At 41.6% G+C, this 14,774-nt stretch overlaps 1 protein-coding gene across 2 annotated transcripts in view; it reads right to left on the reverse strand.

Annotated features, from left to right (window-relative positions):
- frmd4a (FERM domain containing 4A) overlaps window positions 1–14,774 on the reverse strand; it is a 93,711-nt gene that overhangs the window by 61,480 nt on the left and 17,457 nt on the right. The gene's annotated exons all lie outside the window — the stretch shown is intronic.

Here is a 14,774-nt window from a genome sequence, read left to right on the forward strand (position 1 = left end):
CTGTCCCGTTTAATTTGTCTTTAGTTAGCATTGATTCTCCCTCTAGTGCAGATTCCCAAACAAGAGCTTGTAATCCAAATCTGATCAACAAAATACGAATAATCTCCTGTAAGTTTGGCTCCAAAAGCTGGCTGCGTTTTTTTTTATCAGCGGTCCAAAGCTTTCCGAAAAGAATTGGGGGTTCCTTTACAATGTTTCAGTCGCTCTCTTGAAAAACCTGTGACTGACGATGATCCGTGACAGACTAGAGCATTGTAGTCCCCTCTTCAGAACTGAGTTATGATCCATGGGAGTAATGAAGACATTGACAACTCCCTGGTAGAGGGAGGGCAGAGGGTGGGTCTCACTGTTCCTGTGTGGATGCACAGTGAAGACAGAGTTGAGGAGGCATACAGCTTGATGATCAAGAAGCAACTAAGTGATGAAGTCATAGGTCGTGTTAATTTTTCAGACATATTTCTATTGCACATTTTGTGTGTTATTTGCGTTGCTATGCCCACCCTCTTTTCCATTTCTCTATCCCTCTCCCTCTCTGTGCCTTTTTTCGGGTCCCTGTCCACAGTGAACGTCTTTGTGCAGAAGGAGAGCCTGGGGCAGCTGATCCACAGTTCTGGGTGCTCTTGGCTGGGGTCATCCTCTCTAACAGTGGGCCTCTCATCAATGGGCCTTTGTGGAAGCCTCATTAAGGGTTGGCCATGGTTACTGAGGCTCCCGTAGACACATTAGGGGGAAAACAACAGCAATATGACCTGGATCTCTGACTGGAAGCTTATGTAACAATGGCAGGGAGGAGTGGAAGTTGTAATGGATGGGGCATGTGGGGTAGATAGGTGATTGGGAAAAGAAGGGTGAGAGGGAGGATAAAGGTGCGTGAGAGGAAAGCAGAAGAGATGAAGAGAAGCCAGGGGATGGAGGACGTTAGTGGGACAGCCACTGGGAAGAGTTTTTGTTTTTCTGGAAAGTGCTTGTGGAATGTGGCCCCCATTCACTCTGTTAACTGAGACTTACATACAGAGAGAAACAGAAAGAGAGGGTCAGACTGAAGTCAAGCTGTGCTGCACCAAAAAAACAGGATATGAGTGTAAGGAGGGAGGAACTGGCTACATTAACATGCACACAATATACCAAAAATCAGGCTACTGTGGGGAAACCAGTGATTGGATTTCTGCTGTATCAGTGTAGCTAATGCAAACCTCTATTGGTGGTTGCTAATGAATTTCTATAATATCTAATGCCTGCCAATGTTAGTGTTGCATCAGAAACAGATTTTCTCTAAACCTGTTTTTTTTTTCATCCAACCTTTCTGTTGTCATGTGCCTAGAAAATAAACCAGGTTTAAATGTTTTAGGAACAAAAAAAGTTTCTGTTGACCTTTCATTTTGAAAATAGAAAAAATACTGTCATCATAATTGTAGAAAATTTTGTAATAAAGACACAAAATATAAAGACATGGCAAAAATACATATATTACATACATCATTGTTTCATCTGCTCTCATGGCCACGGTCCTGACCCTCCAAATCAAATCGTGTCTCTCTTTTAACTTCCACGTTTAACTTTTTTCTACCCAGTCCTCTGACTTATGTCTCTCGCAGCCTCGCTGGTTGGAGACTTTCCTCACTCTTATTTCTCTTGCCTGTCCTCTCCCTGCCCTTTACCTCAGTCACTCCGACCCAGAGTACCAATGACCTTTGCCCTCTCACCTCTGATGGGTGTGAGGTCAATGGGAACAGCCCCTCATCAATCCTCACATCAACTCTTGTGGTCCACAGCACTGGAGTGTGACTGAAGCTATTGGACAACCATGATTTTGTGCAGCCTCATGTACACACACACACATACATACACCATAATACACACCACTGGGTGTTAAAGAGAGTAGATCCATCAGTTCATTGTTGCCCTCAGGAGACTTCCCCGTCTTCCTGATGCTGCTCCTAATACTGCCTGCTGTGAATATGTAACATCCAGCCATTAATAACTCAGAAATATCCCTTTAATTCTCATCTGTGAGCTGCTCATGCATTATAAATACCTTTAAGCATAGTGAAGATGGACAGTATATGGCCACAAAGACTTGTAAAGAAGGTGGCTCACAGAGTCTGAATGAAGGGAGGAGTGAAGACAGGTAGCCTATCCAGACAGGGATTCTTGTGAAGAGCTTAACCCCCAAAAGAGGCAAGACAGGACAGCTTGCCCCGGTGTGACACCGTCTTGGCACAGCTTTATTTAAAACCTAGAATTCTGTCTTTAATGCAGCGTGTGTATAAATGAATTGTAAGTGCAATGGCCATTTCAGAGAGAAGGAGCGAGCTAAATTAAATATTCTTTCTTTGCATACAACTTTTGTCTACTTGTGACACAAATAAAAAATAAATCCATTGTGTCGTAAAGGTGCAGCCTAAGGACATGTGAATTCTAGCTCAATTTTGGATATATTTGTCATTATCAAGTATAAGTAAACAAACAAAAACTCATCCATAAGTAACAACTGCTTGATGACATGAGAAGTTATATTAGCTAACGTGTGCGGTACCTTAACAAGAATCATGCCGGAGCAGTAAAGGTCTGAGTTGCGTTTCCATTGTTGTCCACCACCAGTTTCCTCTTGTACGTTGACTGTCCCAGGAATCCAGAGTGGAGGGAGAACACCAGAGCTGTAGTCACTGCAGCAGTTCAAACTGTGCATCGCAACGGTGGCCCGAGCAAGCCTCTCTATTTCTGATTCATACTAGAATCTCTGAGGACAGTTTGGGAAGAGTGTGCCGGTGTGAGCCTGACTAATGTCCACCTGGTGTGGAAAATAGGGATGTGTGCTAATCAAACTCTTGGCCGTCTTCCAGGTGGTTTAAGGATTGCGTGTACACACTCACACACTCAGAAACAGTATCTACTCAAGACATGATGATAAAGCCTCTTAAGCACCTGTTTGCTTCCAACTGTTTAAAAGGTTTAGAGCCGGTCTTTACACCTGACATGAAGGCGTTAAAGTCTCCAGACAGCAGCTAGCTGTACTTCACTTGCTCACATGTTCGGTTAACTGACTCAAACGAGGGTCGTGCTATAAGTTATTATCCTTTTGATTCATTTTCCAATGCTTACAATACCATGTGAATACTTTATTATTAACCTTGTTTGTCTTTGCGTAATTTTTACCTGTGCTGACAGTTGTTTAATCTTCTCTCGCTTTTACAATTTGTTAGACAAACAATAGTTCTTTTTTGGCAGCCTTGGGATCTGAAGGACGACTAGTTCAAATTAAAAGGATGCTGCTAAGTCATTCGCTGCAGCATTAAAATTTTGCTGTGTCACTCTGCATCCCAAATCTGTCATTCCACATTACGGTGAAAGGCGCTGTGCTATTTGTGTGTGTCTCTGGGTGCAGGTGTGTGTTTATGGCCTCTACTACCTCATGTCAATCTTGCAGCAATGAAAGTCACCTTGCCATTTAGTGAGGCTCATTCATACTCAGACCAAGGAACATGTTCCTTGAAATATAAAAGTCGAAGAATATAGGAGTAGAAAATTATAAGACTTTCTTCATACACACCTTACCTTAGATTATATACATCTTATAGTTCTCTAATTTGGTCAGAGCCTTTACTTGTGTCTTATGTTACACAAGCCTCACACTGTGTCTGTGTGTCTGAGAGGCACTGAGCAGGCAGAATGCGACACTGGCATATTTTAGAAGCTGGTTGTGTGAAGGCGCTGGATTGAGTCACGCTCTAGCATTTTCTGCCCCAGTAAACTTAGCCCACTTTACCCAGTGCTGAGGAGGCTTCCCAGCCTACAACATGCCCAGAAATAGACACAGATAGACGCCCACATGCCCAGCAACACCACTCAGTGGATAAGAGGTTCTCTTTCCCTTACACTGATTTAGCAATTAACACTAACAGACCGGGATGCCTGCCAGCAAGTCTGCACAACTTTTAAGAATGACTGCAGCGTGCAAACAGCACACTAACATTAACTTTGGTTCAAAGCATGCACGCAAGTCTCCATCCCAAAAGTCCACACAAGAACAGGAGTGTGATCTGTAGGAGTGTGTTCAGTAAATGTTTGATGATATAACTGCATGTCTAATCTTGACAGAAAAAGTAATGAGGGGAAATGGATTGTGTGATCATGCTCCCATCAGAAAACACTCTAGATACTGGAAAATAAGAAAATTTGAGTTTTCATGTTGTGTGAGTTGTGTATATTCGTATGTTTTAATACTGTGGACAGAGAGTTTGTAATAGGCACAGTATACTGTATAACTCACGCTCGTGCTAAACAGTATTTGTTTAAACCTTTGCCTCTGACACGTTTTTCTACATTCAGGATGCAGCTGTGCTTATGACTCTTGTAAACCTCTCAGCCCGTTGTAACTACGCAACTCTCCGTTTTTATAGACAATGAATCAGTATCATCCCTCAGCTATGCGAACCACAAACTAGGAAAGCATGTCAACAAATCCAAAGTACAAAGAGGATACACCTGTGCACCCTACCTTCTACACACACTCAGACTTGCATTTCCTCATTCCTCTAATGAGCCAACAAGAACTACTCTTTCTATAACCCGTAAACACACATGCATGTTTTCTCCCAGGAGTCCAGTAACCCAAGCCAGACTGTGCCAGCTCCACCTCCTGCTGCAGGCATGGAGCTAATCTGCCTGTTACTGTACAGATGGGCCCCACACCTCTGACAGGTGCAGAAGCTCCTCTGCTACCACGCAAGCCAGTGCTGAACAACTCAGGCAGATTGTCTTTGTTAACGTGCAGAGGAGGGAGGGAAGGAGAGCCCCATGGGGTTCAGAGAAAGGGAGATGTAATTTGAGGACATCATCTCAACCTCCTGACATTACTTCAGGCCATCAATCTCATCATTGTTAAAGCAAAATGCAGTCAAAGCAGATAAGTTTGTTTATACATGAAGTTATTTGATAGGAATTTATACTTACTATGCTGTATGTTTTATGCCAAGACTTTGACCTCACTTGTTTCTTTACTGTCCAGGAAAATGGATGGGATAAAAGAAGGATCAAGAAAGGAAATGGGCTTACAGAGGAGGGGTAGACTGACCCCCTGAGGCCGCAGCCCTCCTCTCCAGACAGACCAGTCACCTCCCACCCACCTCTTGCCTTTGTCCTTGGTACACCCCCTCGCCTGCACCACATCAAAGATGTGCAGTGACAGACAGGGTTTGATCACTCCCAGATTTTTCCCCCAAGCCAAGGTCCTGTCCCCTGATATTTGCCACAGATTTACATTCAGCTCCCATTCCTGCCATTGGAACAGAGGTTGTGCTCTAAAAAAATAGGCAAAGGACACAAAAAATAACTGAAGCTGGGGACAAAAATAGTTGGCAGATATATTGGGGGAGGGAGCACAGGGAGTATAAACTGCGTAATTGCCCCTCCAGTAGAAAGCAGTAATAATGGGGTGGCCACTCGGTCACTGCCACAGCTCATAATTATTAATCAGGCTCAGCCTTTAACATATGCTTCCCCCTTTCAATCCCGTAGTCTCTGGCTGCCCCCCTACCTCCTCCTTGCATTTCTCTCTCTCTTGATTTTACTTGCTCTTCTGCTTTCTGTCTTTCAGCCGCTTATTGTCTCTTCCTCGGACAGCAGGAAGAGCAGGATGAGGTCATTAATTACAAACCCAGCAGATCCCTGGTTGCCATACCTCCTCCCCCACCTGGTCCCCTCCTTAAGCCCTTGTGTGTTGGAGGAAGTTGAGATGACAGATGAGAGAAACTGTGGAGTTGTCCGCTAAAGGTTTGTTTTTCATTAGGGCCAAAGAGCCAGAACTCACACACAGCAGCAGAGCAGCAGACAAGTGCCCATTAGAGCCAAAGGTCTCCGTATATTGTCTCCATTTATCACAAAGAACACAATAAAAACAAGGCTGTTTGCACCTGACAGCTGCAAATCTTAAGCAATATCAGGAGTTGTGCTGACCTTCCTGATGGTCACACATAGCAGTGAAGAGACACTTTTAACCTTCATTTGACTATAGGAGCTACAGGAAGAAGCACAAACCCCACTTCAGCTACAGGGCCTAGAGGACCCGCTCTTCATCAATTGGTCACTCAAGTGCTAAGGCTCATTATTTTGGAAACACTTAACCAAAGCAGGCAATCATGTCGCACAGCACACTCTGGTGGTTTGAGTGCGAAAAACATTAAATCGATGAAATGTTCTGGAAAATGGGAGCGAATAGTGGACTTCTCTTCCTGCACCCACTTTTGAATCTTCAGAGAACATTTAATTTAAGACTGATAGCGCGCTAAAGCAATCTAATCTGTTTTATGTTCTTTTTTTAGGTTTGCAGTGAACTATTTACAAGTGTTAGGTATTATTTTAAGGATGAGCTGTGTGTAAGGAATAAATTACCCACAAAACAATTGGTGGCCAAGGTACATACAGCCTTGGTCAGCAAAGAAGGGAATTCACTTTTTCAATCAGTATTTGCCAGATGCTGTTGTCGTGCCTTTTTAGGTCCCATCATTTTTTTTGAAATTGCAAACAAACTGAACCAAGGGACCTGAAATCCAGCCCTTGCCAGAGATGATACGCATACACTGACAATGTATGTGTCACAAAGACACATGTATATTTAAAATCAGGTAAGCCAGGCAACTTGCAAAGATGCACATACAAATAGAGAGCACAGCAAATAACAACAGCTGTTGCTGAAAACCAGACAAATTTACGTACAAACACCTCTAGACATGTATTAATGGCCTTAACTGCAATGGCAGATGCTCACATCTGTTCAGAATAAAACACACACCCATACATGTGCAGACATAAATACACACAGGGATGAGCTATAAATCTGACACATGTCACCTTTAATTGTTCTAACAAGGCATAATGAGAGCAGTGAGGGTCAGCAAAACACTTAGGATGATGTAAGTATTCCTTGGAGGATTGATGAGCATCAGTCTGGCAACCTTGATTTCATATTTGGGTTTAATTCAGCGTAATGGCAGCTGTCTACACATGGGAGAGAGGTGGTAATAGGATACCTGGCAACCACTACACAGTGTTCATAAACACAGAAATGGATTAGTGGTGAGGCGAAAAAAGCTGACAAAAATGGTCCATTAAAGCACATGGTAAGCTTTGGTAGTGTGACAAGACAGAGGATACAGGTATGCTTGGCATGATAGAAGATCAAAGGTTTGATTGCCAAAACCAGTTGAAAGATTCTCAGAGAATCTTCTGTGCACATACTGGAACAGTCGCACATTGTCAAGTCAAGTCAAGTCAAGTCAAATTTATTTGTATAGCACATTTCATGTACAAACAATTCAAAGTGCTTTACATAAAATAAAAACATTGCAGCGGGGAGTGGAAGAAGCAAAATACGTCAAAGAATATAAAGAGAAACAAATAAAATAATTAAAATAAAATTTAAATGATTAAAAACAAGCAACAGTCTCGATAAGTTAAAATATACCGTGCAGATTTCATGCATAGACACATGAGAAAAGAAATGTTTTTAACCTGGATTTAAAAATGTCTACATTTGGTGAAAGTTTAATCTCCACTGGCAGTTTGTTCCACTTGCTTGCAGCATAACAGCTAAATGCTGCTTCTCCATGTTTAGTTTGGACTCTGGACTGGACCAGCTGACCTGAGTCCTTGGATCTAAGAGCTCTGCTGGGTTTATATTCTCTGAACATATCACATATGTATTTTGGGCCTAAACTGTTCTGGGATTTGTAAACCATCAGCAGGCTTTTAAAATCTATTCTGTGACTGACTGGAAGCCAGTGTAAAGATTTTAAAACTGGTGTGATGTGTTCAGATCTCTTAGTCCGGATTAAAACTCTAGCAGCAGCGTTCTGGATGAGCTGCAGATGTTTAATGCTCTTTTTGGGAAATCCAGTTAAAAGACCATTACAGTAATCGAGTCTACTGGAGATGAATGCATGGATGAGTTTCTCCTGGTCTTTTTGGGAGAGGAAACCTTTAATTCTGTTGATGTTTCTGAGATGGTAAAAAGCTGCCTTGGTGACAGCTTTGATGTGGCTGCTGAAAGTCAGATCTGAGTCTATCAACACTCCGAGGTTACGAACTTGGTCAGTGATTGTAAGGTCCCGAGTCTCAAGATATTTACCAACGCTGACCCTCTTCTCTTTGCTACCAAACAGAATGATCTCAGTTTTGTCTTCATTTAATTGTAGAAAATTCTCTCTCATCCAGGTGTTTACTTCCTCCAGACACTGACTCAGTACGTCTGCTGGGCTGCAGTCGTCCGGTGACAGAGACACATAAAGTTGTGTATCATCTTCACAACTATGATAATTGATGTTAAAGTTCTGTAAAATCTGACCCAAAGGGAGCATATACAAGTTAAACATAAGAGGTCCAAGAATTGACCCCTGGGGGACTCCACAAGTCATGGCCACTCGCTCAGATTCATAGCTGCCAATTGTAACAAAATAACTCCGGCCTTCTAAGTAGGACCTGAACCAGTTAAGGACCGCTCCAGAAAGTCTAACCCAGTTTTCCAGCCTGTGCAACAGGATTCTGTGATCTACAGTATCAAACGCAGCGCTGAGGTCCAACAGAACCAGGACTGAAACATTACCCGAATCAGTATTCAACCTAATGTTGTTTAACACTTTGACCAGAGCTGTTTCAGTGCTGTGATGACATCTGAAGGCTGATTGAAAGTTGTCAAGAGTTCCACTTTCACTCAGAAAGTCGTTGAGCTGGTTAAATACAACTTTCTCAATAATCTTGGATATAAAAGAGAGGTTAGAGACAGGTCTGTAGTTGTTCATCATAGAGGCGTCTAGAGTTCTCTTCTTTAGGAGTGGCTTAATGGCAGCTGTCTTTAGTAACTTGGGAAAAATGCCTGATGCCAGTGAGCTGTTAACTATTTGTAGGAGATCACTCTCTACTGAGGTAAAAACTGTTTTTAAAAAGTCGGATGGTATTATGTCCAGAGTGCTAGTTGTTGATTTCAGATGGCAAACTGATTCCTCTAGGATTTTTAAATCAACAATATTAAATTGTGACATAACGTCAGAGTTATTTCTAGGTTATAAACAAAGATTATTTTTCTTTTTTGTCTGTGTTGCGTGAATGTTTTGTCTAATTGTTTTGATTTTTTGCAGGACAATTATATGCAGATTCTTCCATTAAGAGCATGTTCCTCAGCACTGCATTTACCTCTGAAAAGACCCAATAAGAAGTGGCTGTAGTGTCATGGATTACTGGTTAAAAAAAAAAATCTTCTCCTCCAAGACATGAGCAGATTTATTCCTTCTACATGCTGGCACAATAATCATCTCTCATCTCTGTCTATTTCATCTTCGTACCCATCTAGCCCACCATCCATCCTTCCAGCGGCCCTTAACCCGCATGCCTCAGCCCTGATGCAAGGAAGCTGACAGGTCAACATCAATAAGGCTGTCTTGTGGCAGCATATGGGTCCATATGTCTGAGTATGTGCATGTAGATGTTGAGGAGCATGCAAATGAAGCCGTGTGCATGTGTTTCTAAATGTGGATATTTTTTTGATCAACTCTGCATGTGTATGGAAAACGTGCTCAATGCCTTTGTTCCCTTGAGCAGTCATGTATGTTAACCATGAATTAGTCATTCGCCTACTAGAGCATTAAAAGTGCATATGTGAAAGGGTTGAATGGTGTTTTCACTGAGGACTTAGATAAGATGAAATTTTGTAAAAGTAATTAAAAAAAGCCAAGCGAAACCAGTCTCAGTGTAAAAAATTATCCTAATTTTTGGTCTTCTGTGAAGTTCCCTATGACCTGCAGTTTTTCTTTCAGCTCACTCCCTCATTAAGCCTGAAAAAGCTCTGATACTCATGGAATAATCTCTTTGTGAGATACTTCACCAGGAGGCAGTTGAAGCCCAAATGTGTGCTCCAGCCAACCAGTTGTAGCCATTCAGCACAAAGATATGCTCCTTTGCGGCTTCATATCAGCCATTTTGCCAATTATGCTTAAAAGAGCATCCAGGCCAGAAGCCAGAAACACTGCAGTCATGGACTGAACCTGAGTCTCTGCAGTGTAGGAGGAATGATGGCAACCTTGAGCTCCAGGCTGCATTTGTAATTGTAATGGAGCCAGTGTACCTCAGTGCATGCAATCAGGTCAGAACTGGAACAAAGCAGTTGCCGCAGGGGACTGTGAGTATTAAATGTTTTTTTTTTTTGCACTGTGTTTTTCTGTTGATATGGATGTACTTCAGCAACCTTAGAAATATGTTCCAGGATGCATGGTGTTATTTTGCCTCCGACCTCTCGCTCCCCTCTCAAACTCCTCTCGGGACAGTCCTGACATCAGTCCAGGTCTTGGACAGCCAATCAAATTTCAAAACAGCTGCTATAGAATACTGCCAGCTTATTTTCTGCTCATGTAAAGAGGTCACAGTTCAGCGCTCAGAGGAAGACAGAAGGGAACTTAAAGTGGGATGGTGGAAAAAATCTGAGAAATGGGGTGACGGGAAGAAATGCAGAAGTGCTTTTGACTGGAGGAGATAAGAGGACAAATAATGGTGTGAGGAGATGAAACAAACTCCTGTTTCCTGTGTGAGCATGTGTATTTGTATATGCATAAAGTTGTCTGTGTTATGTAGATCTACTGATAGGATGACGTATGGTACCTGTTAAATGCAAGGTTACCCTTTCTAAAAGGTGTGACAACTAATTCTTCTGCTCGTTCATTAGACATGTCTGTGTGTGCACTCATGATTACATTCCAGTGTAGAAAATGTAATGGTGCTGTTGCCATTCTCTTAAGGCTGGAAGCAGTACTTATGGTCTCTTGGGACCATATATTATATGCATTTACGCAGAGAAAGTCAATATACATAATCGCGCTGCTGAAGGCATTTTAATCTAAGGTGCATAGGTTTAACACGGACATACCAAAAATAAATACTTTAATTGAAGAATGACATTACAGTGAAATTAGTATTTCCATGTGTGTGCTGCTGTGTGTTGCACCTGTCTGTGTAAACACTTAACCAAATGTTTATGTTTCCAGTTGCCTTTCTGAAAAATTATTTAGAAATGCCTGCAGACGGACAGCAGCCAATGGTGTGGAAAATTTGCACTGTGCGTTTCCATAACAACACCTAACATTAAGTGCATCGCAGGTTTGCTTCTATGGTTGCTCAATTGCATTCTGATTGATCCAATTTTGGGGGGCTCTTCAAGAGGACAAGGGCACGTTTAACATGCACACACAGTCACTCATGATCAGAGATGACTTACGGACAACAAACCACATCTTCAGACACAGGAAGTGAAGATGTGAGGCAGAGAGGGAAAAGCTTCAGAAGGGAAACTGTGGGAGGATGTATTGATATGACACCCCACTGTACTCGTCTTACTCAGTAAAGGGACAGTTCAGCTTCACTTTATCTTTATTTGCCTCACTGATTTTTTTTATCAATAAGTGGATATTACAGATGGGAGTAATTCAGATTTTTTGATAGATTTTTCTTTCATAGTCGTGGTGAGTCAGAATCTAATAAAAACTATTATCCAAGATAAGCTTTGTAATAATGTGACCAATAATGTGAACTCTGGCAAATAAGAGCGTATCAATATCATAATGTTCTGTTATTAATTTATGAAAGTTACATTAAAAATGTCTTGGTATGGCTCAAATGGAAAAATGTAATCTCAGAAAATGTGCTTTCTTCAAAATGGAACAGGGTAGTAATTTGCAATTTAATACAAATCACAGATTGTAATAATCTCCATAGATAGATTTCTCCATATTAACATGGAGAATCTGTGGACAAGATTTCTGGCACTGTAAGCTTTCCGAGTTCCTATACTGATCGATCAGAGTCCAATCAGAGTCTTTAGGGCCCTTTGGGCTCAAATGTATAAAGGTTTATTTTCAAATATCCTCAGTTGTAACTAAACCAAATGTTTTTGATAAAACCCCTAATCTGTTCCATTCACTTTGTGCTGGAATGTGAAGAGTTATCTAAAAGAAGCCAATCTGTCATCCCACCAGTTTTTCCAGTTCTGTATAGCTTGGAAGACATTTATTAGCCATGCAGTTAGCCAAAAAAGACCCACACTGAGGCAGCCTAGAAATCTAGACGCCCCTAGCGGCCGCAAATGGAATTAGCTTTTTGCTGTACGGGTCTGGCTTGCTAGGCTAACACTGAGGTGAATTTGGTGCAGAAAAAAAAAACAACTAAGGCTTTTGTGAAACATTTCCACTCCACCAGGCTTGCACAATTCTCCTGGGTGACAGCATTAACTAAAGCACAAGCGTTTCTGCTGGGATTGTTTGTCATTTTGGAGATTTTGGTTCAGCCCTTTGCCCATTGTGTTCACTGTCTTTTAGATTGTGATCAATTTTATTTGGGTCAACAGTCATTATACTTGATCAGTGATTCATTTACAGTGAGTTATTGATCAGTGTTGCATGCCATGTTAAAGTTAAAGTGCATGTACAGCTTGTGTGATGGTATGATTATTTATCAGCAGGGTTTGCATTTTCTCTGAAACATGAGCTGACTTTCCTTCATTCACTGGCTGTTTCTACATGGTCAGACTAGCACTTTTTCTAGAATATTGATGGAACATCTGTACATAGTGTCAGTCCTGCAGATCCACATCACAGCTGAGTGTTAAGTGTGGTTGGATTCTCATTACACAGTGTTTTCATCTTCTCCTTACAAAGTCCATACAAATTTCATCTACCACCTTTCCATAACCCCATGATGTTTTCCAACAAGGTCAAGGTCTCAGGAAAAGACAATAGGAGTTGTATTGTTTTATCACACCCAGGGAGTCACTAATGCCTCAAGCATTCTTTGTATATATGCACATAAACAGAACAAAATAAGCACAACACATTGCCTGAAATACAAACATAAAAGCATTGTCGGTCATGTTATGACAATTAGACTTCTTATTAGATTTTTAACAGTTAACTTGTATTCAAACAATGACCTGAGCAGGTCATAGAAAGTTTTGTGTAGAATATCCATAATTTATCCATAGCTGCACTGGAAGTCCTGAGATATTGGCCACTGCCCTCAAAGGAATAGTCGTCAGACTACAGTCAGTAGGTTCACAGATTGGCAATTTAATGAATAAATTTGAAACATGAAAAATCTATTAATGTCCTGTCCTAATTTAAACTATCCTCGACAGTGCATTTGGTAGGCTACGATGACAGCTGGGAGATGGAGCTCTACATTCATTAAGCAAGTGTGTGTGTCTATGTCAGTGCAAAGCATGTGTGTTGGTTTGCATGGGCCCCATGTGGTTCCAGTCACCAGACATCCCTCTTTTACTTATTTTGGCCTTTAAATATTGCCAGCTAACCTGCTGTGCATCAAGAGAGTATGTGTGTGACTGTCTGAGCGTGCTGCCAAAGCAGTCCCAACTTGTGCCACAAACCTCAAGCCCACCAACCCTGCCTTTCTCTCCTAATTATTTTTATCCAAGCAGCAAGGCGGTCAGCTTCGGCACTCTGGGTCTGGTCACTTTCCTTGTGGCTGCTTTTCCCTCTTCCCAACTCTGAACTTAGCTATAATAATTGTCCACCACCTGCAAATAAACCAAAAATGGCTGACTCGACTAAACAAGGGGGGGCAGAAAGATTGATTTAAGATTTTTTTTCCGTGGGTGAAGAAAGAGAGGGGAGTTCAGGCTAATGATAGCTTGCGTGAACAGATGACAGATACAATGCAGGAGAGCAAAGAAAAATGCTTAGAAAGCTAAGCTGAAAATGCATTAGCTCAGAAGAAAAGAAAATCTGTGTGTGTGTTATTTAAATAGGCTGCCCTATGATGGAATACGTATAGGTGGGTGGGTGACTGCACATTAGTGTCCATCTGTCATTGACTGCTGGACCCTCACACACGGATATGACCAGCCGGGGAAAGAAGTCAGAAATGAGAGGCAGTGGCACAATGTGGTGCCGTCTGGGAGAACAAACATATAGATAAACAAGAGCAAAAGAGGATGAGCAGAGGAGTCTCTCTGATCAGACTGATAGAGCATTGACAGGGTTAATCACTAGATAACTACTCCCTATTGATCCACAGACAGGAACCGATTTGAGAGATAATGCACACGACACACACTAACTTCAGTATGTACAACGTGTGTCAAATAACTGCATGCATACTCTAGAGTAAAATATTTCTATGAAGCATCAGCTTCCTGTCCTACTGACCTATATGCATATATTAGACACAAGAGGGGAGACCAATGGGTAACTTGATCTTTCCCTTTTTAGAGTCCATGAGCGTGTCTTTCTACTTGTACAGACCTAGAATTCCAGCATCTGTCCCAGCCTGTAATCTTTACTACAAAAAGATAAGAGGTGGATAGTTTCTGTAGTTACGCAGAGACACAATTTGTGCATTGTGTACATTGATGTCAGAGGAAATGTCCTGTGGTACTCTACCATGAGATCACATTAAATAGACACAAAAACTACTGAGACCACATGTGAGTTAAGTTAATGATACTTTCACCCTGACCCCCCCTTAGGTTTGCTTGCTTAATATAGCTTATACTGTGTATTGGTGTTGACCTGCTTTTTTTGTTATAAATAACTACACAAGGCTAACACATATGGGCACAGCTCACTGATGCTTATTTTATTCAATTTTCCTGCCTCGGTGCCCATTACTGTCACCCTGCATAAAAATACTGAGGCAGAAAAACACAACGAAGAGGAAAAAGTGTAGAAAAGAAGAAGCCTTGAGAAAACAACTGTTTTAAAATCTGCTAGATACCCTACAGA

This window comes from Odontesthes bonariensis, chromosome 7 (genome assembly GCF_027942865.1).
Source record: "Odontesthes bonariensis isolate fOdoBon6 chromosome 7, fOdoBon6.hap1, whole genome shotgun sequence".
Lineage (NCBI taxonomy): Eukaryota > Metazoa > Chordata > Actinopteri > Atheriniformes > Atherinopsidae > Odontesthes > Odontesthes bonariensis.